Genomic DNA, 6,300 nt, shown 5'->3' with positions numbered 1-6,300 from the left:
ATTCAAAATATATCAAATATTCAACATCAACGTGCTTATAACACACACTTTCTAAAAAAAAAAACATAATTTTCAATGGGGATTCACGACCCAAATATCAAAATCATGATAAATATTGTTCAAGATTCATGCTTTATATCTCCATACATGTAAACTAATCTTTCAAAATCATAAACGTCAAGATTTCATAATAATCATCATAAGATGTGGGTTCATGCTTCAAATTTATAAAAGTCAAATAAAAATCATGCCTTTGTAAAGAAAATTACTTTTGGGCACAGGAACGAAAGAGAGTTCTTGTTGAAAAACCCCACATACCTTGAATGATGAACTTTAGATCGATACTTATTTTTGAGATGTTAATCGTGCCTTTGAATGATGGTTCTTGGAGTTCTTGAACTAGGAACTTGGAATTTTGAATAAATTTGCAAAATTAAAGGTGAACTTTAGAGGTTTTTGAAGTTGGAGAGAGGAGCTTAGGGTTTTCTTTTTGAGGGAATTTGATGAAATATAACATATAATGCTTCTAATAGGCTTTAATATAGGGTTTGGATGAATTTTGGGTGAGGGGGAATGTCCAAAACGCCCTTAAAAATTAAATAATTCTCGAATCTGTCCTTTGGTGGACTATTTTGATAGTCTGAAGTAGATCAACCATAACGTTTTACTCCAATATCCAAATTGGATGAAAACAATTTCATTAGAAAGAGGACTCGCAGAACTTTCCGTTGATATATAGTAAATCACCCAGATCATTATGTACAAGGAGTTATGATCATTTAAAGTTTAAGCAAAAATACGTTAGGCCTCAGTACTCTTTCCTGCACGTTTTACTGTTCACTGCTATTCACGGTTCGATCGGAATGTTCATAACTCATTGCTCTGGTGTCCGTTTTGGATGATCCACATATCGTTGGAAAGCTTATTCGATACTCTACGTAATGGTGGGTCCTAATCTAATACTATCCGCATAGAAAAAAATTTATAATTCATTCTAGAAGATAGAACCCAACACGTTTACTTACAAAATTTCAACGAAAAATTTTTCGGGGTATTACATCATCCCCCTTGGAAACATTCGTCCTCGAATGATGCTAGACATGCCAAGATTAGATAGGGAATAGAACATACAGATGAAACCATTCGTTAGACTCATCACCACATCGTTTCTCACTCCGAATGCAACATAGAATGCATAAATTTAAGAAACTACAGCTGAACATATAATAAATGACAGATGAACTGCTGCAACTTTTATCAAAAGTGCATGATTTAGGAAAGAACGGTACCTTCAGCTTGATCAGAGTTCGCGGAAAATAGGTGCGGGTACTTGGATCGCATATCCGCCTCAGCTTCCCAAGTTCCACCCTCAACAGATTGGTTTCGCCACAACACCTTGACCAAGGGAACTTCTTTGTTCCTTAGTTTTCGGACACTGAAATCCAGAATCTCAACAGAAATCTCATCAAAAGAAATATTTTGTTGAATATCAGCACTCACAGAGGAATCCACTACCACAACATCGCTAATATGCTTTCTAAGCATGGAGACATGGAATATCGAATTAACAGAGGATAACTCAGAAGGCAACTCGACCTCATAAGCTACCTTACCAACACGTCTAAGAATTTTGTAAGGACCAACATAATGGGGACTAAGCTTCCCCTTTTTCCCGAATCTCTTCACCTCCCTCATGGGTGAAATTTCAGATACACTAGGTCACCAACTTCAAACTCAAGGTCTCTCCTTCTAACATCCGCATATGACTTCTGACGACTCTACACAGTTTTCAACCTTTCCCTAATCAACTTAACTTTTCCATAGCCTCAAATACCGAGTCAGGACCACTCACAACCACTTCACCCACCTCGAACCAACCTATGGGTGATCTACACTTCCTCCCATATAAGGCTTCAAACGGAGCCATGTCAATACTAGAGTGGAAAATGTTATTGTAAGCAAACTCTATCAACGGTAAGTAATCATCCCAACTTCCCTTAAAGTCAAGTGCACAAGTTCTCAATATATCCTCTAAGGTTTGGATGGTCTGCTCAGCCTGACCATTGGTCTGCGGATGAAAAGTAGAACTCAAAAGCACTTGGGTACCAAGACCCTTCTTAAAAGCTTTCCAAAATTGCGAAGTGAACTAAGTACCCCTATCCAAAATGATAGACAAGGGAACTCCATGCAGTCTGACTAGCTCTCGGATATAAAATCTAGCATAATCCTCAGCAGTATATGAAGTATGAACAGGCAAGAAATGAGTAGACTTAGTCAACAATCAACCACAACCCAAATGGAATCATGATGGCGTCGGGAAGGAGGTAAACCAATCACGAAGTCCATATTTATCTCTTCCCACTTCTAGGTGGGAATACTAAACTCTTGCATCATACCACCAGGTCTTTGATGTTCAACCTTAACCTGTTGGAATGTTGCACACTTAGCTACAAATGCTGCTATATCTTTCTTCATGCCACTCCACCAATAGATTTCCCGCAAGTCTCGGTACATCTTGGTGGCACCAGGATGAATAGAATATCGCGCCCCGTGCGCTTCAGCCATAATCCTCTGTCTCAGATCATCAATATTCGGGACACACAATCTACCCTACAATCTAAACACATTATCTCACCCTTAGGAGAAAACCTCTACTTTTTGGTGCTTGACTGACTCCTTCAGTCTGACCAAACTAGCATCTAAGTATTGCTTTTTCCTTCACTTCCAAAACCAAGGAGGATTCAAAACTACTCTGAACCCCTATACTACCTTTAACAGAGTCAAACAACCAAACCCCCAATCTAGCCAAACGATGTACATCACGGGCCAACTCTTTCTTACCTTCTACCACATGTGAAACACTACCCATGGACACTCTACTTAGGGCATCCACCACAACATTGGCCTTGCCCAGATGGTACAGAACACTCATATCATAGTCCTTTAACAATTCTAACCATCATCTCTGCCTGAGATTCAATTCTCTCTGGGTTAACATATACTGCAGACTCTTATGATCAGTGAAAACATCAACATGGACACCATACAAATAGTGTCTCCAAATTTTCAAAGCAAACACAACAGCAGCCAGCCCATGGGGTGGGGTAATATTTCTCATGGGGTTTCAACTATCTAGAAGCATAAGTTATCACCTTACCCTTATGCATCAATACGCAACCCAAGCCAACTCTCGAAGCATCACAGTACACCACAAAACCATCAACACCATCAGACAAAGTCAAAACAGGGGCTAAAATGAGTCGAGTCTTCAACTCCTGAAAACTCTTCTCACAAGATTCGAACCAAAAGAACTTCACTTTATTTTGGGTCAACCAAGTCATAGGAGACTCTATAGAGTATAAATCCTAAAGAAAATGACAGTAATAGCCAGCTAAACCCAAGAAACTTCGGATATCAGTCAGAGAAATAGGTCTAGGCAAATTTCTAACAGCTTTAGTCTTTTGGGGATCAACTCAATACCCTCGAAAGAAATGATATGACCCAAAAAAGCAACTGACCTTAGCCAAAACTCACACTTACTGAACTTGGCAAACAACTTGTGATCTCTAAGGGTTTGTAAGATAGTTCAGAGATGATCAAAATGTTCATCCTCACTACGGGAGTACACCAGTATATCATCGATGAACACTATGACAAACATATCCAAATATGGTCTGAACACTCAATTCATGAGGTCCATGAAAGCTACTGGGGCATTAACTAACCCGAAAGACATAACAAGAAACTCAAAATAGCCATAATGAGTTCGGAAAATGGTTTTTGGGATGTCACACTCCCTAACTTTGAGTTGATGATAGCAGGAACGAAGGTCTATCTTTGAGAAATAACTTGCACCTTGCAATTGGTCAAACAAATAATCTATTCTCGGAAGGAGGTATTTATTTTTTATGGTGACTTTATTCAGTTGGCGGTAATCAATGCACATACGCAAAGAGCCATCTTTCTTTCTCACAAACCTTATGAAACCCTTATCTAGTAGATCTTTGAGTTGCTCTTTCAACTCTTTAAGTTCTACAGGGACCATACGGTAAAGAGGAATAGAAATGGGCTAAGTATCGGGTAGAAGATCAATCCCAAACTCTATCTCTCTATCAGGAGGTATCCCTGGGAGATCATCAAGAAAGACATCAGAAAACTCATTGACGACATTAACAAACTGGAGAGTTGGAGTCTCAGACTTAGTGTCTTTGACTCTAACCAAATGGTAAATACTCCCCTTAGAAATAAGCTTTCTAGCTTTGAGGTAAGAGATAAAATGACTCTTGGGTGACACAGAATTCCTAGACCACTCAAACAAGGATGCACCCAGAAATTGAAACTTGACCACTCGGGTCCGACAATCAATAGAGGCATAAGAATAATACAACCAGTCCATACCCAGAATCACATCAAAATCTACTATGTCTAACTCAATCAGATCAGCCAATAAGACTCTATAAAGAACGATAACAGGACACTTTTTATACACTTTCTGGGAAACAATCAAATCACCTACTGGGGTAGAAAAAAGGATAGGCTCAGGCATAAACTCAGGACTCATTTCAAAATTCACAGCAATCAAAGGTGTAACATATGAGAAACCGGATCCAGGATCCAACAAAGCATACACATCAAACTGAAATATACGAAGCATACCAGTAACCACATCGGGAGAGTCCTCCTATTCCTGGCGAAATGGTAAAGCATAGAATCTATTATAGTGCTTTCTGCCAAGATTACTAGAAGAGGTTCCCTGATCTGGGGCTGGACGAGTCGCTGGAACTGGAGCACTAACAGTCTGAGTCTGGGTCTGAGGGCGATAGTCACGACGCCCTTGTCCATCCTGTGGACAATCTATAACTTTGTGACCCATGTCACCACACCAAAAATAACCCCTCTTCTCACCCTAACACTCACCTGAATAAACCCTACCACACTTAGGACATAGGGGATAATTTGGCTTACTGCCAGTACTGTACTGGGACCTTGATGCATATGACCTACTATCTTGCTCCTGCCTATCTCTAAGAATAGGAGCACTAGAAAATGATAGTGCTGGCCTAGATGAATGATCCTGATACTGAGGGCGACTTCCTCCTTGCGATCTAGTCTGACCCTATCCGTGCTGCTCGAACCTAGCTCTCTTATTCCCTTTCATTTTATCTCTCTATTTAATCTTGTCTGCCTTAATCTGTTGAGCATGAGTCATCAGCCTAGAAAGATTCATCTCACGATTCAGCATAGCAGATCTACACTCCTTAACCACATAACTAGACACTCTAGTCACAAACTTACTCATACTAGCCCGATTATCAGCCACTAAGTCAGGAGCATACTTGGCCAACTGATTGAACTTAAGACAGTACTCCCTAACAGTCATAGAGCCCTATCATAGGTTCATAACCTCGTCCACCTTTGTCTCTCTTATCTCCAAAGGGAAAAACTTATCCAAGAATGCATCTTAGAACTCTTACCAAGTTATAGGGACAGCTCCATCACCTCTACTTTTTCTCCGAGAAACAACCCAGTCATAAGCAAGGTCTTTCAACCTATACGCAACCAACTCCACACTATGTTTCTCAAATACATGCATCACCTGAGCAATCTTCCACACCTTCTATAAAAACAACCATGGATCCTCATCAGACTTGGACCCATAGAATTCCAATGGATTTATCCGCATGAGGTCACGAATCCTGGCAACAGCTGAATTACCTCCATGCTGTTGTGGAGCCAGGGTCGGGTTGGCCTGAACATTTGCAGTAACAGCTTGGGCCAGCACCTAAAAGGCTACCCAAACTTTAGTATGAGACAGATTTTTATTCAATGGGTCAGCGGGTTGAGATTGCTGACCATCATTATTTCTTCTTGCATGATGTGGAGGCATATTTCTGAAAGAGGAGAGTATGAATCAATAGTAGAGAGATACACTTTAACAACGATAGACTTCTGAAAGAAAGAATCACACGTTTTCCTAATATGTCTAGTAGCCTCTTGCTCATAAATGTGGTATGCTACACACCGATGATCAAGACTCTAATTAATGTGTCTTGTTAGACTCCCTAGGACACCTTAAAACCCTAGGCTCTGATACCAAGTTTGTAACACCCCAAAAAATATGTCTCGGAGCGTCACACGGTACGTGAGGCTACGAGTACCCCCAAGCTAACCCTTTGAGCCATTTTCATTTAGTTCAACACAAATCAATAGAGTTTCAATAAATAACCCTCAAATATCAACGGAGTAATCATCATCCAAGAATAAAGGAATTTCAGAAAGATAACAAAATACAACTTATTA

Source organism: Capsicum annuum, chromosome 11, assembly GCF_002878395.1.
Source record: "Capsicum annuum cultivar UCD-10X-F1 chromosome 11, UCD10Xv1.1, whole genome shotgun sequence".
Taxonomy (NCBI): Eukaryota; Viridiplantae; Streptophyta; class Magnoliopsida; order Solanales; family Solanaceae; genus Capsicum; species Capsicum annuum.
Note: the sequence above shows the minus strand (reverse complement) of the source record.